General features: G+C 42.7%; 1 protein-coding gene across 6 annotated transcripts in view; it reads left to right on the forward strand.

The window, feature by feature from the left end:
- SGMS1 (sphingomyelin synthase 1) overlaps nucleotides 1-25,099 on the forward strand; it is a 99,418-nt gene that overhangs the window by 38,074 nt on the left and 36,245 nt on the right. Inside the window, exon 1 of one of the 6 annotated variants that reach the window (XM_056351563.1) lies at nucleotides 3,262-3,353. The exons of 2 other annotated variants lie outside the window; for them this stretch is intronic. The gene's annotated coding sequence lies outside the window, so the exon portion shown is untranslated. Of the gene's footprint in view, nucleotides 1-3,261; nucleotides 3,354-23,604; nucleotides 23,979-25,099 lie in introns of those variants that run through there. 3 more of the 6 variants (XM_056351561.1, XM_056351562.1, XM_056351564.1) reach the window with 3 other exon arrangements.

Consider the following 25,099-nt stretch of genomic DNA (forward strand, 5'->3'; position numbering starts at 1 on the left):
TAAGTTAACTTACATGAACAGCATCCTGCTGCTTCCTGCTTGTGCAAGATATGTGTTGTCCCTGCAAAAGTCAGGTTAAATCTGAAGTTCTTTCTCTGTGCATTTATAATCCCATTGTTTGTCAGTAAAATGCCCATTTTAGGATTATTTTTTAAGAAATGTTTCTGTACTGATTCTTTTGTTTTAGCTGGAAAATTCTTATATTCAATCAGTATCTACTTCTCTGTGGCAATTTGGGGTGGAGTGAAAATGAACACTTTGAAGCAAATCTATATTGTCAACCTGTGTGGGGAAGAGGGTGAGGTGCTGAAAACTGAAAAAACCCCCTGCATACCAGGGAGGAGTTTCAGAATACAGCTCTGGCCCTTGGTTTACTGGGGTTATTACTGACACAAAAAGTGCTGGATACTCTGTTTCCACATGAAAAGAGGAAATGGGCATGTGTTGAGCGTAGGTGAGGTAAGTAATCTGGTATGTGGTACAAGGTCAATGAAGCTGTAAAGCGGCAATTGGTTACTATTAAAAAAGCATATTTTTCTTTGTGTGCCTCAGCAAAGGTCACTTTGCTCGTCTGTATCAGGAAATAATAAATAACAGGCGACCAATACATGTGGGGGTTTTTGTTTGTTTTTCTAAGAAAGCACAAGCAGCTTGAGGTGCATGTTCTGCTTGTTTTATATAGAGCCTGTGGGTCTGAATTCAGGCTTGCCAGCTCTGAACATGAGATCCATGCTCCCTTCTGCTTCCTGCCACCTTCCTCCTTGCTCTTTTGGCTTCTGCACTTGCAAAGCACTGATGTTTTTGCTCCTTCTCCTGGGCTTGCTTGAGCTCCCAGCAGACCTGTTGCAGGCCTGCAAGCTTGAGTAGCGGTACATAGGAGGGGTCAACAATATGTGTGAGGCAGGGGGAATGCTAGTATGATTCTCTGAGCAGGTAAGAGGGGCTGGGGTGCCCATTGGGCTGGGGCACTTTGCAAAAACTTGGAGAACCCTAGGTTGGGACATGTAAAAGAAATCAGTGGTTCCAGACCTGTACCTGAGTGGCAGAGGATGAGTACTTTAGCAGAGGGAAGTGAGAGGATGGAGGAAGGCTTCTTCATGCAGACAGGGATGTGATTAATGCCTTGCTCTGCTACTCTGGTTGAAATGAAGTTTTGGAAACGGCCATTGTGAGAGATTAAGAGATTACTGCACTTTCCAGGTCCTTCCCTGTCTCTAAAACATGATGTTAGTTTTGGGGTTTGTACTGCTCTTGGGAGGCTTTTTTTCTGAATTTGGAGATCCATGCGCTGAAAATAGCTGTAAAGTCAAAGTAGTAAATGAATTAATGTTATTAGTGAAGGGGTAGAGAATAAAATAACAAGCTACTGGTAAAAAAAAAAATAAATAAAAATCTCCTTGATTCCCTGTGTCTTGAATGCCATCTGGTCCTCCATGTCCAAAAAGAAAAAGGTTCAGCAAAGGATGATGAAGGTAATCAAGGGCACAGAGCAGCTGTTGTGTAAAAGGATAAAAGGAGGTAAATACACTTTGGCTGTTCAGCCTGGAGAAGAAAAACGATTGTGAGTGGAGGAAGTGAGACGACAAAGTGTGAGCAGAGGATGACTGTACCCAGGCCGCCCTCATTCAAAAAAATAGTGTCAAATTAAACAGGGAAGCAACAAGATTATAACAAGGGAAGGTTTTTCTTTTGGTAATGTTTTTCTTTTGGTGGTGCAAAGTTATGCCATGGCAATCCCTGCTGCAGGACATTGCTGAAAGATTAGAAGTTCAAATGAGGCTGAATAAAACCTAACCATGGCTATTAGAGACATTGTCTGCTGGCTTAGGGAACAGTTATTAAAGCGATGTTTTGAAGAAGGTAACACCATCTGTGTTAATCTGGCTACAGAAATGTGAAACTTCATTTTTTAAGTAGGTAGTAAGTAATGCTTAGCCGTTCTCAAATGTCATGTTATATAGATGTGTGCAAACGCAAGGGCTACCAGTTAGAGTAATAAATTAAATGTGGGGTGTCTTGACTTCGGTATTATGTCATGGTTTTGGTAGTTAATGGGAAACTAGCATAGCACCAAGTGATTTGGGTGATAAAAAGGTGTTTAAGAGCAGGTTATTACAGCAGCAGTCTTGGATAATTTACTGTGTTACTTTACCAAAGTTTTGCAATCTGGAGCTAATAGGAGAATGCTAATAGTTGGGTAGGTTGGAGTGGCAGATTGCCAGCTGGTGCCTGAAGTAGCAAACAGGTTACTGTGATGCATTGGAGACAAATGAGCTTCACTGTTTCCCTGTAAGCTCTATTTTCAGCATGTCGTAATGTTTGGGTAGAGCTGAAACTCAGGGATTGCACCATGAAAGTCACCAGGATGCCTTGGAAGGTGAAGGGTATGCTACGTTGCTTTTTACTACAGAGAGGTGGTTTGCTTGTCTGGCCTATGAAAGGACCAAATTGCCCTGGAGGTTTTGGTGCAGCAGTGTGTGGGTGTTAGGAGGCTTTGGGAGGTGGAGGAGGATGGAGGTGGAATAATGTCGTTTGAATCAGAGCTGTTTTGACATGCTAGAAAGAAATTGGCAGCTGTAAAAGGAGGAGGAAGAAATCAAACGTTGAAGCACTCTACAGTTTTGTGTAGAGAAGGAGGACTCGGAGCAAGAGATGTTTAAAAATTTATACTGGACTGAGTGGGGTGAAAATGAAAGTATAAGTGAGCATGTGGTAGGGTCAGCTTGCACACTGCACATGCACACGGCAGCTTTGCAGTGGCACGCTGCTGAACAGTGATACCTTGAAAATTAAGAGTCTTGGTTCAGTGGACTCCCATCTCAAGGCATGGATTTGGTGACCTGTGTGATAACTTTGAGAGTAAATTGGAAGTGATTCATTCCTCTTCTGATCTCTCTTGAACTCTGCTCGTGTCTCTTGTTGTGACGTGCCTGCTTCTGTATTTACGAGCAAGGTGGAAACTAATGACCTGCTTTGCTTCCTTTGAAAGGCAAGGGATAGTTCTTACTGAAGATGGCAAGAGCAGTATTTCTGAACGTGCTTGGACTAAATTTACTGTATTTAAATGAACTGAAAAGTGTATATGATGACTATTGGAAGGGAAAGCATGTATTTATTGCACAGTGGCAATATATTTATAGACAGATAGTTCGGTTTATAGATAAATATCGTTTGCCTGTACTTCTGTAGCTATAAGAAGTTAGCAAATTTGATGTAAAAGCCTAAACTTTGCTATAATCTAGAGACCTTTTTAATTTTTTTTTCTATCCCATCTGCTGAGTTCTTCACTCACGGCTGAGATGTCACGTGGTGCCAAGAGAGCCAAGAGAAGTGACGCATCTTGGTATCCCATGGTAACTCTCCCTTTCCTTCTTTTTTAGCTCATTTGCTTTGCTACCAGATAGAACAACCTGACTGTGGGATTAGATTAGCTTTGCTCATAAATAGGTGAAGGTTAGGTTGTAGTGTTTTCAGTCTCTAAAATTATATGCACGTGGTAATCCAAACTGTCTTTTTAAAAACACCAAGCACACACCACAACAAAACACAAGCAAAAAGCAAACAACTCCCACTGGAAAACAAAACCAACACCCCCACTGAACCCAAAAACCTGGAAGTTCCCCACCCTAACTTCTCCACATGCAGGGAGAGGGAGTGTTGGTTGGGACTTTTATTCTTTGTTTGTCATTCAGAATATTAAAGCTCATCTGAGAAGTTTTTGCAAACCACAAGTAGATACCCTGCAAGCATCTGCTGGGCTCAGAGGTAAAGTTCTCACGAAAGCTAAATTTGCAATTCAGGTCTTACAGTTCACACAAGCTTTGCTGCTGGAAACTTGTTAGGTGCTGCTTTTTTCCTTGCTTCTCTCCCTCTGCACCCCCCCCCCCCCCCCCCTTGTTTTTTAACCTCCAGTTGGTTACATGCAGTTACTGGCTGTATCTTAGAAATATGACATATCTCCCAAGAAAAGCCCTTGGTGTTGCATTCAGATATGCTAATATTCTTCAGATTTCTGATTAATTAACACATTTTTTAAAAATAAACCCATTTTTTCCCTTCTGTGCCTAAACATCCACTGCTAAATTTGTTGCATTAAAACAGCAGTGGTATGATTTGGTCAGCCTGAAACTCAAGGCTGCAAATACAGTAGCTGCTCAGCTAATTTAAACAGTGAGTGTAGTCTTTGCAGTTGTACATGAGAAATCTTGAACCTCTTCTTGCACAGTTTCCAAACTCTTCTGAGCCCATTTCTAAGTGCCTTAAAGCACAGCTAGTACAAATCCTGCTAAAGCAATGTAAGCCTGGCTAAACTTTGCCCAGCCTATTTGATTTTTGCTTTAGGAGAGGGAGCAGCTTTCAGAAACCCAATTTATTCTTGGTGTGGGGGGGTGGTTTTGCTGGCATGTAGTTCACATGTGCTGGAGGAGACTGTGGTGAAGTTTTGCAGTGTGGCAGGATTTGCATTTGCTGTTGCCACAGCTACGAGTGAGCTTATGGCATTTCAGTTCCCTTAGCAGAGGAACAGAGCAGGAGTTTTCAGAGTTAAGGCAGCAGTGCACAGAGATGACTCATTTTAGTGTGTCCAACCGGTTTTGAATCAGTTTTTGAATGAGAGAAGATGCAGCCATGGTGTTTCTGTGCAGGGAGGCATAGAGGTGTAGTCTTGAGCAATTTTTGGTTTCCTGGATTTGGGGTAGTTGATCTGCGTGATGTTTGATAGTAACAGGCTGCTAAGCTATCATCTGATATACAACATTCATACAGGCACCTGTATATTTGGAAGTATTGCAAGATTTCTCTGGTATGCACCAGCACTGTCATCTCTAGCTGATCCAGAGCAGGGTATGTATCTCTTGTTTGCTCCAAACAGGTATTTAGCACAAAGCACTGTTATTGTAATGGGACTGAATTGCCTTCTGTTCGATTTTTAGTTACGTGCAGTCTGTTGTGCTAACATGAGCTGTGGGTTTGCATCAGGAGTGCTGCATGGCTAAATCCAAACAATAGGCTGCTTGTGACAACTGAAAGTGGTGGGGGGAAAAATCCCTCTTCTGTAATTGCAGGAAAAAAGCAAGCCTGTTTGCAACAGGAATCAGTGAGAGTTTATCAAGTCATACTTTACTACAACCCCCCCCCCCCCCCCCCCCCCATTTTCTTTATAGATTATGATGATTTAAGCATGAATTGCTTAGACAGAAAAAGCACTTGGCCTGTCTTTCAGTTACTGATCGCAGAAGCTTTGACTTAGTGGTATAAAGAAATGCTGTACCTTTCTGAGTGTGACAGTGTGTGCAAGAACTATTTTGAGAGTGTTATTTGTGCATGTCGAGCATATCTCCTAGCAAACTCTTGCATTGACAAAGGGCATAACAAAAAAGGTAAAATTAAGGATTCATTCAGCAGAACCTGGTGGTAGGTTTTTAGCCCAGTCTACCAAAAAATAGTCTGTATGCTTTTTGGTGTGTTTTTTTGTACTCTCATTTGAATAACAGTGTTGACCTTGCAAATGCTAGTTGGAAGCAGAGAGAGTTTAGGAGCCCTTCCCAAACAGGCCAGGCTTTCATAGAGGTAGCAGAGAAGGAGTCATGCTAAAGAAAAAGATGTGAACTTGCTGAAGAAATAAAGAGCAGTGTAATAAAAGTATGATGTGGCAAGCTGCTGTAATGCAAATATTATTAAACATATGCAACTGGTGATTGTGCTGGAAACAAAAACAAGTGTCAGGAGAAAGGTGAGGAGTTTGAAGTCACAACTAAAGATTATTAAAATTAGTAGTAGCAAGTTTGCCTTTGAGGCAGAAAATTGCACCTATGTTCAGAGGCAGGTGGGTTTACATCCTTTGAAGATGGGAATATTCGTATGGACATCGGTTCAGTGTTAGAGGATGGCTACCCTGTAATCAGATTTTTGCTATTTTAATAATTTTAAATGTGGAATATTTAATAGGTAGATACCTGGATTATACCTCCATTTAGATAAGAATAAAAACTGTCAGCTACCTTGCAGGTCAAAGCTGCTGCTTTTTCCCAACAAAAAGCCTGACTTGTCTGTGCCTTTCACCTCCAGTATTTCCTGCTGCTCACGCTTGTCAACAGTGTTTCCTGCAGCTTGTCAGCTGTGTGACCTAAGTTGCCTGTGACTGCTTTTACATGCTAAACTGCTGACTCTTAGTCTTGAAATGGTTAACAATAAGCTATTTCCTCTGTATTATCTTATGCAAAATACTGCTACTGCCACTGCTAAAGAGTCTTTGACCTGTTATACAGAAACAGGGTGTTCACCTGAGGAAACTGGAGATTGCAGTGATAGTTAGAAAAGTTGGAATTGGAGAGAGGACAACTGTGGTATGTGGGAAATTCAGTTAATACAGGGATCTTAAATTTTAAGACAGGAACTAAATCTGAAATATTGTGAGCAGGTGGTACTTTTTCCCTCCCAAATAGCTGTAACTTGTCATGTAGGTAATTTTAAACTGGTGTTGCATCTAACAACCTAGGCTCATGTAAGGATTTTATTATTGCTCTTCATTGGTACTGTTGAGGTTTTTAATTACTATGTGAGAAAGTGCTTTTGAATTGATGTACTTAAGATTTTGCCATGTCGTGAAGGTCTTTGTCTACTGTAGCTTTTTATTTTTGGAGCTATGGTTTTTAAAAAAAGCAAGGGAGGGGGAGAACCCTCAAACCTCAAACCAAACCTTGTCCTCGGTAACCAAACTACAGCTCTGATACAGAGGGAAGACCAGGTCTTACACCAGTACAGATGAGAAATTAAGTCTGTTAGATGCTGTGCTCAGCTTGTGCTAACATCCTCTCTGTGGAAAGAATTGCCATGGTCTCTTCCCTTGTTTAGGGATTCCTGTGTCAGAGGGAAACCCCCAGAGCAGAGGGGTCAGCTCTGTCAGCCCAAACATTAGCATCTTGTTAGGTGGTTTGCTATCGTAGTGTCACTGTGGGTGCTGGGAGCAGTTGTGAAATTGGGAATAGTGCATGGTGCCTTTGGGTTTTGAGATGTCCCAGGTCATGGTACCACTGTATCCTATTGTCTGGTGCTGTAGAACTGCCTCTGTGTCTGTGCTGTTGCTGTAGTTGAGTCCAGCTACAAAATGGCTGTGTAGAGATCCCATAAGGATCTGTAGGTTCCCATACTACTTATACTGTCCCTGTGCTCGGTTCAAGGCCTTGAAAGTATCCAGGGAAGAGATGATGTAGGATGCCTTGATTAGAAAAGCAGAGGGCTGCTGGTCACCTCTTGTATCGAGGTGAGAAGAGGACTTCTTTGGACCCAGGCAGGGAGGGATGATTTCCCCAGAGAGCAGTGCCTTTTCTGAGCTGTAGGTCAAGGGGAAAGGCATCATCTGCTATGGTTTTGCCTTCAGACTTACAGACTTGCAATAGGGGAATTTAGCTTTTATTTTACAAGGGAATGCTTGTTCACGTCACAGGTAGAACAAAACAAGTAGCAGCTAGTATAACAGGCAGCATATCTGGCTCAAATTGAAGAGTCTGAATTCAGAAAGTATAGAAAGACGACTCATTCAGCTTGTGGGACTCCCATCAATCTCTGATGAGCTTGTAGGGTGGAGAGGGAAGCTAAATCAAGAATTGACAATAATTTGGAAGAACAGAAGACTGTAGGCTACAGTACAGACAAGAGTGCCGGAGTACTGAGACCCAGGAATGCTGCTTCTCACTGGTTTTTTTTGATACAGTTGGCCAAGGAATAAAGGTAGGTGCTGACATGCTAAGAATTACTGGGGGAAGCCTTTTGGCAACAGCACAGTACTACCTGCAAGTGAAGTTTATCCTCGCAGGCAACTATTTGCCCCAGGGACTAACCAATTTGTTGGGCTTTTTTTTTGTTGGTCTCTTTTTTTTTTTTTTTTTTTTTTTTTTTTTGCCTTGTAACTATCCAAAACACAACTCTGGAGCATCTGGGTTGCACCTAAGGCATTAACTTTATGGGAAGGAAAAGAAGAAAATATCTACTGTCCAACAGATCTGCATCTGTGCTTCTGATTGGAGATCTTGGACTAGTTCTGGTCCATGGTGTGACCTCTTGTGTCAGTATGATGAGCGTCTGCAGGTAATAAATAGCTGCACAGAGTCTGTGCAGAAGCTGCTGCTATGAACATTGGACAGTCTGGTGTGCACAGGGTAGGGCTTGAGCAGTTACCTCTGTTAAGGTTTTTATGGTCTTTTGTGCTGGAGGAAGGAGTGGGCCTGGGCAGGAAAGTTATGTTGAACCGCAGTAGTGGTTTTGATCCACAAAGATGCAATTAAGGCTTGAGGAGAAGTTTTTTGAATAGTTCTGGAGAGTTCAGTTGCATGAAACAGCTCTGCAGGGACTGATAGAACCCTTATCAGCCAGGAGAAAAGCTTATACAGAGTGTATTGGCATGGCATTCTGTATTCCTAGAGTCCCACACCCTTCAACATGGGAAGGGAAAGAAATAGGGTTTTCTGCTCCCAGCATGGATTATAACACTGGTGAAGTATTTGAAACTGTTATTTCCCATAAGAATCCATGTCTCCTTCCTTTCTAAGAGGCTTGCTTTTTGTAATTGGCTCTAAGAATGTCCAGAGGTTAAAATTAGAATGGCAACTGCTAATAAACATTTACCAGTGCATTTTCTGCAGTCAGCTTTCATTTAGCCCTGAAAACCCTGGTCCATTTTTGGCTGCTGGAGGCAAGCCAAGTAAGCACAGCTCCTCAGCACAGCGCTGGGGAGCACAGCAGAACTTGTTAAGTTTTTGCTCTTTTTTGTTTGTTTGTTCGTTTGAGAGATGCATGATGGCTGTGGAAACTTGAATTTTCCTTTACTTAGTGGTGTAGCAAATATGGTCTTCCACTGTATTAACAAATAGTCACAAGGTGCTCTTAACAAGAGCACCTAAGCAGCACAGTGACTTACAGAGGCTTATGGTGAACATCTTGATATTTGCAAGCAATTAATAAATAATGTAGGTCTTTTCTGAGTTTACATAAATATTAATACACATAAATATTAATGAGTGTACAACATTACTGACCACAGAAAGTCCTGTAGCCTTTCATACCAGGAGAAAAAGTTACTGTGTCCATCTTAGTCATGCTGTCCTGTTGCATGGTGTATTTAAGGAAGTAACACAGTTATTTTGTCACCTAGGCAAACAATCCAAAACTATAGCAAGGTTCCTGTTGGGGGAGTCTATAATGAAAAGGCTGGCAGTGCTATATTGGTTTTATGTTGTTCATCATTCATGCACTCAGTATTGGTATAAGGGTGTTCTCTGGGCATGAGTTTATGCTTTTCTGGTTCAGGATCACTCATAAAATATATTGGGGGCAGGGGGCAGGCAGGGGAGCAGGTTGTAGCTGCTTCAGCTGGAGCCTGGGTATCTTGTACCTGCTGCTTTGGGGCAAGGTGGTGTCCTGGCTCCCTCTTGACTGCTACACTGTTTCCGTATATACCTCTGTCTACCTGCGTGTGCCTATGGTTTTGGGTTTTTTTTTTTTTCTCCAATACCCCTGAAACTTCAGCAAAATGTTCATTTTCTGCTAGCAGCAGCAGTACAGACCGCTCTGATGGGCGGATCTAACAAATCGGTATGTACTGGACATCCTTGTATTCCTGTTTGTTTTTCAGAGCAGCTGCTGTGTCTGAATGCCTGATGCAGTTTGCTGGCGTCTTATGGCTTGAATGTGACTCTTGTAGAGGAGCTGCTCCATTACTATGGAAGGCAATTGGCTTTGCAAGCAGGTTAGCATGTACAAAACCTTTCTGTCTGGATCCAAGTGTCTGCTTTAATAAGTAAATAGTCCTGAAACCTGCTGCACGATACTCCTTTAGAAATAATCTGAGCTACTCTTCACCTAAATGGAGTGGCAAGAATATCAAAAAGATGAAACACAAATGTAGCGGCTCAGTGTTATTAGCCTTCAGGCAAGAAAATCTGCTTCTGCTCTTTAAAGCAGTTCATGGCAGTATTACATATAAATAGCAGTCCCTCTCTGAGGCTTCTCCCATTGCCTGCAGCCTAAATTGGATGACTTCCTAGTGGTGGTGGCCGCTAATGGTGAGATTAAGTGGCAGATTAATTGACTGGGAGTTACTGAGAGCGGTGTGGTTATGGAGAGCAACCTATCTTCACTCTTTTGCAGGGGAAATGGAGTTTGGGGGTGCTGCCAGTCGAGCTTCTTTCATGAGAACCAAAATGCCCAATTTAACAAAACGCCAGTGCCGGTGCGCATTATAAAGACAGAGTTGCATGTCTTTTATGGCAGTGAGGAGATGAGTTAGGCTGTAATTGGTGGCCTCTCTTTTCCCTTGCAAGTCCAGAGAGGATTTTGTAGTTATTCCTGTGTTTAGTTGTTCTGCTTTATTGGTTTTAATTCAGTATGGAACAGGTATTTTATACCGCCTAAGAGAAAAGTACCATATAAACGGGGTTTCTTGTATGCTAAGAGTGCTGCAAATGTAAAGAAACGTAACTCCTTAGCCTCACTAGGACGACTTGCTTTGATGTTTTGAGATGCTGGTCTAATTTTCAAGTTCAGAGCTGCAGGATTTTTAAAGACAAAACTGTAGGTAAGCGGAGCATTTGAGCTACCGTTAAGACCAGGAGATCTGTGCAGTGAATTTATATTGTTTCAGGACTGTCTCTTTCTGAATCTATTGTATTATGCTAAACTCTAGCTTGGCAGCTACAAATGGAATAGTCCCTTAAACCTTCCATAGCTCCAGTATGAAGCATGCTTAGAGCTCTAGACCCTACCAGAAAATGAACGTTTGACCTAGCTTCAGACCTGGCCCAGCTTGCAGCAGAGGCCAGGCTAGCTGACCCCCAGAAGTCCCTTGCATCTTGGGGCTCTCTGTGGGTCTTGACACTGGACTTGATGACACAAGACAAATGTTGAAAAACACCTATGGTTAGAAGCCATAGTTGTGGATGGCCTTTAAATCCCTGTGAATAAACACATGCAGCAAGTGAGTTTAAAATTGTAGTGTTGTCTGTTTTTTGCTAGGTGAAGAGACTGCCAGTGCTCTGGCCAAAAATGTGACAGCTGTCATGGTAGGTCTCAGCTGTGCTCTCCTTCTCCCTGTTCAGCCCCCAGCATGCTCAATGTATTTGCAACGAGAGGAAAAGGAGGAGGAGGTGTGCTAAACTGAGAACCAGTCAAGACAAATGCGCTAACAGTTGGATAGAAACATGTTTTATCTTGAGCTTTTGTACAAAACCCTGAATTCCACACAGAAACTTCCCTGGTCCTGAACTTCTTTTTAGGGTGAAATCTTAGTAGATACGGTCAGTTTTGTACTTCTGTCCATTACTGATGACCCCCACTGTCCTCTTTTTGCCAGACCACCTCCAGCTGTGGGAACAAGAAGTGTGGGAGATTTAAAGAAATTACAACTTTAATTTAATTCTTGGCCTTAAAATCAAAATCTTTAGGACTTCTGTTCTCTTACAGCAGCAAGAAGTAGTTACTGCCAAGTAAATGAAATCTTTTTTTCTAGTAAACTTAGAAGGTATCTTATGTCTGACTCTTCTTGCTTTGTTATAAAAGAGGAGAATCATTCTCTGTTTTTTAGAGGTGATACAGAGCATTTGTGGAGCTGAGGGTTTTTTGAAGCATTCATTCAAAAAGGTGATGTTAAAGAAAGGGGGGGGGGGGGGGCAAAACTTGAGGGAGGTGGAGACTGTAAGAGATATTAGAGTCTGATTATACCAGACAATCTGACGAAACACCTCCTGACTGGTCTGTTACCATTCCCAGTCTCTGATCCCAGTGTCGCATTGAGAAAGCAGAATTTGAGCCAAACCATAGCAAAGGCAAGCTAGCAAGTACTGGAAACTGAATCCTAGTCTCTAGTGAGATACAGCACGTGTTCGTTGTCTCCTGCTGAGCTGATGTGTGATATGTCAACATGGTGACATTGTGGGTTTCTGCTGTGGATGGTATCTTAGACAGGACAGAGATGCTTCTTCTGAATGCTTGTGGTTATCACAAATGATACCTTGAATGTGCAAATGAACTGGAAAAATGATCACAGAATCACAGGCTGGTTGAGTGTGGCAGGGGACCTTTGGATGTCATCTTGTCCAGCCTGCCCTTGTCAAGCAGGGCTACCTAGATCTGATTGCCCGGGACCGTGCCCAGCTGGGTTTTAAGTATCTCCAAGGATGGAGGCTCCAAAACTTCTCTGGGCAGCCTAGTGCTGTGTTCAACCACCCTCACAGTAAAACAGTTTTTCTTACGGTCTGATGTGTTTCAGTTTGTGCCATCTTGTCCTGTCACTGGGCACCACTGAGGAGAGCCTGGCTTCTTCCTCTTTGTACTCTCTCTTCAGGCATCTGTATACACTGATCGAAATCCCCCCTGAGCCTTCTCTTCTACCAGTTGAATAGTCCCAGCTCTCTCAGCCGTTTCTCATAAGAGACGCTCCAGTCCCCTTGTCATCTTGGTGGCCCTTTGCTGGACTCTCTCCAGTATAGGCATGTCTCTTTTGCACTGAGCACAGAACTGGACCCACCTAACTAACACTGTATTAGGAAAATGTCATTGTCAGTGCGCTGCAGAAACCTCCTCAATTGCTTCTACCATGCTGTGTTGTCCTTCCAGCAGGTATCAAGGTGGTGAAAATCCCCCATGAACACCTGTCCTGTCCTTCCTAAAAAGCCTGTGTGCATCCAGATGCTCATCCAGTTGTATAATTTATCTGACCATATCTCTGTGATCACAGACAGAGGTTGTAGCCCTGGCAAGTGCAGGCAGACCACCTGCCCGTTCCCTGTGCTGCATGCAGTGGTGTAAGGGCACTAAAGAGAGGCACCCAAGGGTGCATAGTTCCCAGAAATGGTATGAGAGCTTTCCCAGTAATGCCCTGCAGGTACCTCCATATCTGCATACACGCCTTCAGGTCTGTGAGTGAAGGTGGCTTTTCTGAAGTTGCATTGGACGTGCAAAAATGTGTGTGAGCTGCCAGGATGGCAGTGTTTGCCGAGCAGAATCAGCACATCTTCTGGCAAAAGCAAGCAATATGTGAGAAACTCCCTATTACTGGTTGGATGCAATATTTATCTTCAGCCTGGCTTTAGTGTCTGAGTCAACGTTGTGCACGTAGCTTTAGAAAAATAAAGACTTTATTTCTGTCTCATATTCTCCTCTACTTAGATTTTTCCTAACGTAACTGAATATCTACAGAAGGGCTGTATTTCTGCTCTGGTGTGTATCTATATATATACCCTGTGACGTTGCAAGAGTGTTTGCTTTGGAAGAAATCTCTTCATCTGAGCCAAATGGAAACATGCAACATAAAGCCTTCTTTTCTTCTCTGAGTAAGAAGAGGGGCCTGAAGAGAAAGTAAGTTATCACTTGGGAAGGACAGGAAGCCTGTGAAGTTAAATGGCCTTATTCTGTTTTAACTAATCCAGTAACAAACACTCCACAAACCTGAACTTTTAATTATGAGGTAGAATTGGAGGGTGGAGGTGTTAAACACTGGGGCAGTATTTTGGAAAGGACCTGTGAAACAAGTTGATGAAAGCCTTTAAGTTTGTCTCCTGGACTGCTTGCATGCACAGCATCAGTGTGCAGGGATTGCTTGTGTGCCCTCGCACTCATTTGAGAAGTCCTGCAGCAAACTTAAAATTGCAGCGATTTGCATAGGTGATGCAGAAAGTCTTTTTCTTCTCCCCAAATATTGTTATTACACTATGGTGGTAGTGACTGACTTCTTTATAGCACAACTGACTTTCAACTCATTTTTGGCTTTCTAAGCAATTCAGACCTCTGGCTTCTCAAAAACTTCCCAAGACTTTACATTTTTATTGTGCTTAGTCTAAATCTAAAGCAATGAATTTGGATGAAATTTTTATAAAGGTGTAGGCCAAATAGTCTGTATTTAGCTTGTAGGACAGTTTGCAAAGTAAGACACTTTACTTTGGTTTAAGTGCGGTTTGCAGAGGTCTGAAACTGCATTTGCTACTTTTTGCTACTTGTGAGCTGTAGAAGACACAGAAAGTAGCACTTCTTGGCTTGAGGTTTTTCTAAATGCACAGTGTGAAGCTGAGCATGTTTGAACACTATTTTTGCAGAAATGCTAGTCATCAAACAAATCTAACATTACTGCATAAACAGGGCAAGGAAGCAAGTCCACCTCTTTAGAAAGCTCAAGTATGTATGTACCTTTACCCTTTTGTACTCCCTATTAGATATCTTAAACTTGTTACATCATTGCATTTTTGTGAACTGTAATTGAAGGGGCAAAACCTCTGACAGTGGTTTTTACTGATACAATGTTTACCAGTCAACAGAAGGTCTGCAGAAATACTGTTCTTGATTAGTGCTTTTTGTTGTGGATGGGGAAGAAACTAATCTCTCCTTTCTCTAGGAAATGATGGCACACAACACAATAATACCCAAGTAATATCACTCTTTGGGAGTACTTAAGAAAGGTCTTTAAAAAGAAATGGTCAGTTTCTTTGCCTCAAGATTCTGAGAGCATGGGAACAATGGTGGTGTCCACAGTTTGATACACCCGTCTACCCCACCCAGTTTGCACAGTATCAACTTCAGTTATTTCTGAGTTTGGATAATCCACTGGGAATAACGAAGAAGCATTGGGGTATCGTATCAAGCAGAATTATTCCCCTCGTCTGTGCTTAGACCATACAGGGACTTGCAGGATCAATAATGAGTTCAGAGTGGTGCGATGGTCTCCTGTGTGGGTTTTGAAAAGATGTACATAGTCTTTCTGTTTTGTGACTAGTGTCAGGAACAGAAATGCAAGTGTGAACACGGTAAATGCCAACAAAAACATATTTCATGAATGCCAGGGGAAGAGTATTTGGCTGTGGCTTGATTTAGAAATTCCTGCTCTGTGTGTGCTATCGCATAGTATATGTACGGTGTAAATATACTTTTAGGGTTTTTTAGTATTCGGAGAACTCCTAGTAGTTTCTCTGCTAAGGATATGTATAGGCTGTGGACACATCCTTGGTCATTAAAACTAACCATATTGGTAGGAATTGAGTTGAAATGAAATATGCTACTTACTTGCAAACCAAATCTATGTGCGTTCATCCTTCTAAAGTATCCTGAAGAGATTTAGAAATTGATATACATCAAGCCTCATCTGATGTGAATGCATGCTGCACTGAAGTAGAACTCAAAATGTGCCAGAAAATACAGACTTCAGCTTCTGCCCGAGGTGCACAATGCCTTTTGTGGTCAAAGCTGCTGATACTTGGCTTCACTGTTGCTTAGGTTGCTGTTCAAGTTAGTGCTTGGTATTGTAGTCAAAGACACAAATTCACATGCCTGTAGGAAAGTGTACATGTAAGAAATGTCATGAATTGGGATTTCAGTAAATGCTGAATTTGGGGGGGGGGGGGGGGGGGGGAGGATGATGTGTGTGGTAGGAAGCAGATTTTTAATGGTCCTGGTGGAAGGACCAGGCTGTCACTTTTAATGTTTATACAGAACTGATGGTTGTGCTTCCTAGAGGAAACAATTGCCCCATCTGTAAATGTGTTAATCAGAGGGAAAACCCATAAATTAATTAAAGGCCCCATCTTTAAATAAGCAGATGGATGTAGAAGGTAGTACTGGCGTTTTATAATTTTGATGTAACAGAATCTAATGCTTTCTGTATTTGTACTTTGCTGTATTTTGTGTCCTGTGATCATAACCTTTGCTTCAGCGGCACAAGTGATGCTTCCCGTAGGAAGTGTTACACACTTGCCTTGTGGGACAGCCAAGCCTCCTGGGCCTGGAGCACAAAGCCTGTGCTAAAAGCAGCGAGCACTTTGGTCTTCTTCCTTTCTTGTTTCTCATACACATCACAGAGGTCAAGGTTATGAAAACAAGGTCGAACAGGCCACCACCTGAAAATAGGATCTGGGAACATTTTTATCACACTTAGATCATTGGTAGAGATACAACTACAATTAGATTTTGAGTTACACCAAAACCAGCCTGTCCCTGTGGTGACATTGCTGTATTTACCCTCTTTTTTGGGAGGAGCATAAGGGAGCATATAAACACACTTCCTTAATAAGCCGTTTGAACCTCTGGTGATTAATGGCTCAGGCTTCCTGAGCATCTTTTGCTTTCCTTTACTGCTCTGAACTCATCTAGTTATCCTTTGAACCCAGATAAACTCGTGGCACTTGCTGTGTGCTGAGGGTGGAAGTTGCAAGAAGAGGATATGTGTTATGATAATGGGATCGTGCAGCTCACCCATGTATAAAGTGGCGATAATGCTGGCTGCACCAACACAGGATATTGGAAATACAACACGCTGTGGTCCTCACAAATAGTCCTTACTGCTTCTGTTGTGTTGTTCCCTTTCCCTTGGGATGGAGGAAGTGGATGTTTGAAGCCCTAATTTGCAGTATTAATCCACATAATGCTTATTACTGAGTAAGGTGTTGAATAGGTGGGTATGTCAGAGTCAGTGCTGTTTAACCTGTGAATATTTACTTTCAGTTACATAAGAAAAAAAGGGGAGCTGGAGGCAGTGATTAATTGATAACTGGCTTGTGTTTCATCTTTAGAGTCTTAAGAGTGGGGTATACGTTGCTCTGGGTCTGCTACTTGAATATGAGAGAGAAGATGCTCATTGCATGAACAGCAGGTGTAGGTCTTGTGTTTGGGATAACCATCCTGCTGAGGTGCTGCAAAAATGCATTGCAAAATTAATAGTTGGATTTCTCTCTGGTTTCTATTCTGTGTGACTCCTGTGTGTGCAAAAAAATACTCAGGATGTGGAGAATAGGTTAGTTTATTTTTAACAGGAAAAAGCCCCCTCCACACCCAGGAGCCCTGTTGTTGACCTCTAGCATGAAACATGATCATATCTTAATGCTTGCTTTGGTTTTGGCTGGGTTGGTTTGGGGTTTGGTTTTGTTTTGGGTTTTGTTTGTGGTTTTTTTAAGATGCTAATTTTGCTTTTATTGGAAAGCTTGGCTCCTTTTAGGTCTCTTGGGTTAATAAGAAACTCCTTTGAAGAGCAAGATAGAGCGTCAGCAGAGCATGAAGTTGGTATTTGCAGAAGAGTGCAGTGCCGCTGCTGCGGAACAGAGGAAACTGGAGGAAACAGCCAAGTCTCTCATGTGTCTGCCCCTCCTTAGTGCAAAGATCATCATTAGTACAATTTCAAACATCACTTTTAACATAGGGATTGCTGGGCAGGCCTACAAGAAGGCAGTACTGTGTGTTAATGTGCATTCAGTATGAACTTTCTTTTCTGAAAGGAGAAGCATTTGCTTAGTAGTGCTCTGCACAAGCCCAAGTATGAACATTTTGGCTCCATTTATGCGTAACAAATTAGTGACTTGCTATATGCAGCCAGCCATACTTAAAACAAGCAAAGGTATTTTCCTGAAAGATTCTTGACTGCTCCTTGGATAATGGCAGCAGCTGGCATCCATCATTACATGCCATGTTTCTGGATAAGGCCAACTTGATTTGTCAAAAGCTTTAAAGAAGCCAGAGCACCGGATATGTGCCAAATTACTGGTATAGGAAACCAGGAGCATTGTAGCAAGATGTGGGGCAAATAACAAAGGAATTAGCACACAGATCTCTCCATCAAAGAGTTACCAGTCTGTGTCCCATTACAGCATTTAGTGAGGAAACAGTCTGTTGCCTGCCTGTAAACCAAAGGACTTTGGATTGAAATTTTGGGTTTGGAACAAGTACAGTAAAATTAATGTTCTGAGGCGATGTCTTCTTTAGCCAGTAGATTTTGACACACCTGGGTAATGAGACTTCTCAGAGTTAAAAATAAGTGGATCAGAGCACAGGAGTGGCACTTCACAAGCTGGAGTGCTGTAGCTGGATGTGGGATGCAGTCACATGTGAACAACGCCCTGCCATGTGAAAAATGTCCTTCTGGTTGAGACTGTGCATTTGTAAAGGCTGTCTTGTTTCTGTTTTTCTATTTTATGGAAAGCTTCATTCTTCTAGGTTAAAATGTGACTGCAGTGATATTAAACACTTGCTTTGAACTGGATATCTGATTGCACATCTGCTGTATGAAAGTGAATTGCAGTAACACAGTGTGCCACCTTGTTTTTCTCTACTCTTGCCTCTGGAGAGGTGCTGGGGGTTCAATTTCACAGAGCAACCTCAGCTTCTAATGGTAGAGCCACCACTGAGAAAATCTGGGTTTCTCTGATGATCTGAAGGGCAACTGTGGCATTTAATCAAGAACAGCAGAAGGATGTACACACCCTACAGCCCAGGGAAGCACACATGATAAGCGAAATGACTGATTTTGTCCATTTACAAAGATGATGCCAGTTAGATGAGAACCTCAGAGGTTTAAGCTGCTTACATGGCTTGGACGGTGCGAGTGGCATGGAGGCTCACTTCATCAGCAGCAAAAGGTCCAATGTCCTGGCAGACGTCCAGGGAGTGTGGGGATCAGACTGGTGTCTCTGCCATCCTTTTACAGGTTTCAGTCACAGGAGGGATGCATGTGTGTGTGTGCATGTGTCTGTGTGATCCCTCAGAGCTGTTGCTACGTGGTAGAGTCCTATGACTGTGCACGGGGTCACATGCAGAAGGAGAATGAACTGGGAGCTGCCCAGGAACAAGATCAGCCAGCCAAAGCATCAGGAGGTTGCAAAACTGATGTGAGGTCAAAGTACAAACACGTGTTCAAATACAACACCACAGTGTATTTCTTAATTAGCTTTTGAAGGAAGAGCAGGGGCTATTTTCAGCTGAGTTTCCAGAATACACTGGTTTTCTACCAGCTTGTGTGAGCATCCTCTTTGCAAGTGATTTTAAATACACCTTTGTTCTTGAAGGCACACATGCTTAAGCAAGTAGTTTTGAAATTAGCTGCTTTGTTGGAGGAAAGATTTTTGTTGGTAACTTAATTCAGCTTAAAAGCAGGTTGACCTTTTTATAGGCAAAGAGAAGTGTGGTTTCCTCTGGACATTACTTGGTGAGTCACACATTACATGACACAGCATTCCTCTATGGAAACTTAATTGCTGGAGCTGATGAGTACATCAGTACTCTGGAACCACCTTTTGTGTTTGATACACCTAAACAACCTCGCATTTCTGGAAATTATTTTAATAAATACTTAATAGATTTTAAACTCAACCTTTAGGTGGTTTCTGGTATATCTCGGAGCCCCATTAAAGTAAATATATTTTTTTCACATTCAAAAGCAACTGTCTGTTCTTAACAGCCTTGCACATAAGTTGTAATGGCTTAGTGCTGTAATCAGATGTAAAAGTAATAAATACTATTATTGTATTATATATGTAAGAATAAAGTTTCAGGTTATTTCTTAATAGGAAAGATGATAGACTGGGGGTGCTGTCCACTGCAGGGTTTTTTTTCAGTTTGTTTTTTTAAACGTACTGGCCTGTTCAAAATCATGTGTTATATCAAACAGGAACATACACATTTGCTAGTTGAAAACCCTCAGAAGACCGGGTGAAGCAGTGGTGGCCAGAACAGGCTTGTTTTAGCGATGAGCATTTTTGCATGTTTAATAAAAAGTACTTCATCTTTGGATCATAAAGCAGATGTGCTGAAAGGTCTCTGCCACAGCTGTTCAAAACTTAACAATGTCCTCAATTTTGTGTTTTCTTTACAAGGATATTTCAGCTTAAGAGAAGTGGTTAAAAAAAACCAGCATGGAGCTGGAAGAAAATATAAGCTTGATATAAATAATAAGCAACAGGGTTTGTTGCATTCACAGCATCTCTGGAGAGATCTGCATTACAGATTGCACAATGAGTTTGCTATAAACTAGGTCACTTGTTTGGGGGGGTTGAAAGTGCTGAAAGACTAATAAGCAGCAATTTTAGAGTGGTATGGGTTGTTCAGCATGTTCTGATACTAAATGCGAAGTAGAGGGTTTGATGCTTATAGCAAACAGTCATACACTGCAATAGCTAATGCTTCCTTTCAAATGAGCAGGTAGTCACGTTGTAGTTAAGACCCCAGATAGCTTTCCTCTGAAGAGAATGAGCTGTATATTCCAAATAGTGTATTTCAAATAACTTTTAAAAATTTGTCCTTGAGCTGTTGTTGAATGCGGTGTTTTAAAGTGTTTTGAGGCAAATGAAGATCAGAGTAACTTAACGCTCCTGTAGCACATTGGTCACTGATATATCACAAAAAAAGAATCAGGTTACTTGAAGTAAAACGATAAAAAAAAGTGCTTGAAAGGTTTTGGGGCATTTGTGGTGGATGTGTGGATTTATATCGCACATGTGAAGCGACATGAACATAACCACTCTGGTAGGTGTTGATCCTAGAAATCAGTAATCAGTCTTTGAACTTGTACCCCCTTTTGTGTTGGTAATGGTTCTTGGTAGCCAGTAAGCCATGTGCCTCCCTGCTGGATCCTGTAAAAATGCTTCCTTTACATCTTTATGCTTTTTGTTTCTCAGCCATGCCCACAGCTCTGTTGGAGGTAGCATCACTGCTGTTTTCCTTCAGCTCTGTTGCAGTGCTTGGGACTTGGGGTTGAGTTTGTTTGGTGGTGTGAATGAGTATGGTTTTTTTTCACTTGCACGAAGACTTTACTTTTCACCTTCACTGTTGGATTTCATCTGCTGATGTACAGTTTCTTTACCAATGGGCAAGGAAAAAGGTGACTCAATATAGCCTGGTTACTCTGATTTTTTTTTTTATATTTAAGCTGTCAAGGCAAGGAAGACCTTTCACCAGCAAGGCTTTTAGGAGGTGCTTCCTCTCTTGTCATGTATGTATGGTGCTTGAATTACCAAGAAACATTAGTGCTGAAGCGCAGTAGTGGCTATTTCTTTTACGTGCTAGCAATCAACCTGAAATCTACTCTTGGGTCACATAACTCATGTCCTGATCAGGAAAGAAGCAAACAGGTCAACGCTCAGTGTCTGTCTCTCTTCTTCAGGCATTGTTACAGTCATCCTCATATTGAAGCGCGATGTGAGAAGGTGGAGTTGAAGCAGACTAACAGCCACTTAACTGAGAGCAGTACTCCCAGATGTTCAGTCCTATAGGAAGAAAATGATGTAATCACTTCAAGTATCCTCTGTTTTAGCCCTTAGGCTAAATACGCCCTGGCTGAATTATGTAGGAGAAAAAAAAAAAACAACCACCAAACCACTTTTGCACATACTTTGGCAGAATTCATTATGTTTATTTGTTCAGGACTTTATAGGGTATTAAGTTGTATCTGTCTGTACCCATGAAATATTTAAATACACAATGATTAAATATGTTGAAAAGGTGTTCCCAAAGCTCACTTCTAATTACCTGTAATACTCGTCAAATTGTTGTCTCTTCTCCATTCTGGCCCCACCTCACTTGTGGGAAAACAGGGCTGGTTTTGTTATGTGCCTTGAGGTCACTGAACCCAAACAGTCGTGGATCACTGGGGAAAAAAATGCAAAGATAATATCTACTGGAGTAATAGAAGAGCATTTTTGTAAAATATGAATGCATTTATTGTCAGAAGCGAGTTATTAAGTTGGCCTATATCCCCACCAGGTGACTTCTGCTGTCCCATGAGTTGTGTAATGGCCCAAAGTAGACAGGAGCATCATCTACATGACAAGGAATCCATGTCCTGTAGTGTGCCTTCTAATTATTCCTTTGATTTCTCATATATGTGCTCAATAGGAGGAATTTACAGAATTGGTACCGATTGAAGTGCATCTAAAAAATATTTGGATAATGAGTAAATACCAGTTCTACCCCAGAATCCCTCCTAGGAAGCAGGATGAGGTTGGGCAGATGGATTTATTGAGTGTTAGGAGCTCAGTTACTAAAAGACTACTGGGAAAAAGGCACAAGGAGCTCACTAGTGGCTCATCCACACTCTCTGTCTCTTCCCAGATTTTTAAAAAATAAATTTAAATTTGAAATTTAATATTAACTCTATTTGAAATTTAATTTTAATTGTAAATAAAATGGGCTGAGTTGGACATGACTCTCTGGCCTGCTGGAGGTGCAACTTAATTTACCTGTTAAAATCCTTCCTAAAAGAGCTATGAAAAAGGAAATCTAATGGCTAGTTCACTTGAGCTGGAGTGTGCCAGCTCCCATGTTAATGATGATCTGCAGAAAAAGAAGAATGAGCCTATGTGGTTTTTAATTCATAAATTAGGGGAAAAGCTGTTTGAGAAAGGGACAAGTTGGACCATTGAAGCAAAGTGATTTTTTTTTTTTGTGTTGACATTTAAAACAAAAGACTTCTAAATTAATTAAAGGCAGGGGAATTGGCTGGGCTCACCAGCAAAACACAGTGCTTGCTGTGTTCTCCTTGAATTGGTGCTTGAAGACATACAATTTGATGTTCAGTGTCCTTCATCAAAACCTCCTCCCCACCCCTCTCCACACCAGTATTTGAAGGTTACTGACAGACCTGTGGTCTTTGGCTTCTCAGCTTTGTGGAGGAGCTGGTCATGAACGTGTCATTGCATTTGATACCTGGCTGTCTACGTGTGTTAGGAGTAAAGGACTGGTGGGCTGTGCTCAGGGGCATGTATCTATTAAAAAACCCAAACCAGCTACTCCTTAAAAATACTTCTTTTATGCATGACAAGATTAATATGGAAGGATTTCTGTGTGCGGCTTCTGGAAAAACTTTTTCCACCCTGTATTTCTTCGATGTGGCTCTGCAGATTCCTTGGTATTACTGGCAACAGGCTCCCTCTCTTGGGATGGGGTTCAGAAAACCTGATGATGCTATTTGTTAATGCTGGTGTCGTCTTTTTTCCCTACATTATTTCATCTGTGGAGTGGAAGCAGGTGACTTCATACGCCTCTGACTTCACTCCTGGACAGTATCTCTCTTGTGTACAGCAGCCAGTGGACTGTGTAGAGTCCTTGCTCTTGTATAAACTGTTGGAACACACTCTGCTGGCACTGATCATGACATCGGTCTTTGCAACATGTGGCTTCCGGCCGCTTTGTACTGTGGTTTTGTACTCAATTACACAGACCTCCCGTTGTCCGGAGGCGAGTGACCAGTAGACATCCTCCACTCCCTCTCGTGCTTACCAGGAATGCTTCACGCCTTCCTTTCGTGCTCATCTGTGCCACCCTCTGTATTTGTGTGTAGGAGGTGCAAGCTTCCTTGATCCTGTATGTTTCCAGTCCTTGGTGTGTCTTTTGGGATAAAGGCTGGATGCGTGCCCTTCGTGGCTGGCGATGCTGCCTACCTGGGGACTCTGCTGCTGGTGGCAGCAGTGGGATGTAGCCAAAAACTTCATTGAAAGGTTGGGGAATTTGTTGTTTTGCTTTTAGTGTTGTGAAATAAGACTTTTTTGTCGTGGGTTTTGGTTTTGTGGGGTTTTTTGTTGTTGGTGTGGGTTTTTTTGTTGTTTTTTTCCCCAGAGTGGGCCTCAACATCTGGTATTTATATACATTGGAAAAATGAATCCTTCTTCCTAGCACTGACTCTTTCTGCTTCACAGTGTCATCTTGAGTCTCTCAAAAGTAATACTAATGCAAGGTCAACAGATCCGAATGTCGTGTTAACTGTTACTTGGCTGGTAACGCCCGGAGCTGCGGCGAGGCGTTACAGCGGCTGCTGTAGGAAGCTGCAGCCCTCGGGCCGGGCCGCGCTGCCCGGCCGCCGCCGCCGCCGCCTCCTCTCGGCCGTTGCTGACGCACCCGGCGGGGTGAGACGGCGTGGCCGGGCGCAGCGGGGGCGGTCGGTGGCCGCCGGTGGCCGGCTCACCTCTCGCGCGGTCCCTTCCAGCCGCCTCCGGGCCGGGGCGGGGAGCGGCGCTGGGAAGTTGAAAGGCAACTTTTAATTTGAAGGAAGTTCGGCTCGCGGGGGGGACGCCGGCGAGATCCTCGGCCCCGGCAGCCGCTCCGCCGGAGCGGGGGAGGAGGGATCCTGAAAGGCTTCGGCTTGCGGGGCCTTGCCGCTCTGCCTTCCCGCTTGCGGTAAGCACCGCGTTTGCCTGGCAGCAGGGACGAGGAGCTGGCTGCTGTTACCTGCCACCTGATTTCCGTGAGTGAGTAGCTCTCTGGCTCTGGCTGATCCTGTTTTAGTTAGAAGGCGTGTTCGACTGCTGTGAAGGGCTAGGGGCTGTGATTTGGAAGCAAGCAGAGGACTTGGATACGTTAAGATCTAAAATGCAGCTTTGGGGGATATTTTTTTTTTTTTAAGGTGGCACTCAAGCTTATGGTTAGTCTTGTGTTTGTTGGTTGGTTTTTTTTCTGTGTGTGTTTGTTTGTTTTTGGCTTGTTTTCCTAAATGAAAGCCAGCCAGGCTTCCAGCAACTGGGGGAGCAGCTATCCGGCCGTCAGGTACTCCAGTCTTGTCCCCCCAGATTGTGTCCTGGGTCTGGCATGTTTCCATCAAACGGGTTCCTCTCTCACCGCAGCCAGACATTAAGGCACAGTGGAGTTTCTCCGTGGTTTCTACGTTTGGAGGTTTTGTTTGCAGCACACTGGTACCAGGTGATTGGAGTTACAAGGTGTGGCAGTGACGCTTGCATAAACTGAAGTCAGGGACAAGCTGCTGTCCCTTTTGCCATCTTGGGCACCTCTCCCCACCCTAAATCCTCTCCTTAATTGCTGCCAGATATCCCCAGGGCAGTTACAGTGAGTGTTTATGTGAAACGGCAAGTATTTTAGACTTTTTAGATTTTTTAGCAGCTGTCCGTAGGAAGAGTCAGTACCATGCAACTGTGCTGCTCTGCGTGTGTCACGGTGTCACACGCCACCCAAAAACGTGAATGCTTCTGTTGTAGAAGAGGGTGGCCCTGGGTGTGTAGAGGAATACAGTGAGTCACGAGGAAACCGTGGAAATCTTCTTGGTGAGCTGAACGTGTTTCAGAAAGAGGAATATAACTTTATCCATAAGCTCTGTTTTAGATAGATGTGTAGCTCCATGGTATGTGTTCCTATTTGTGCATTTCTGGCGTAGCTGCCTTTTCTTCTCATTATAAACCTCCTTTGAACTGAATACTTTAATCTGGAAGCTCTCTAATGGATCTATAGTGAGGAGTTGAACAATTTTTTTTTACTTGACCACTGTAGCTCATCTGTGTGTGTGTGTATTTTAATAAATAAGTTTGTATACATACACAGGAGAGCATCTCCAGGCATTGGTTTTTAGTCTGTGTGTGTG

Source organism: Falco biarmicus, chromosome 9 (assembly GCF_023638135.1).
Source record: "Falco biarmicus isolate bFalBia1 chromosome 9, bFalBia1.pri, whole genome shotgun sequence".
NCBI classification, from domain to species: Eukaryota; Metazoa; Chordata; class Aves; order Falconiformes; family Falconidae; genus Falco; species Falco biarmicus.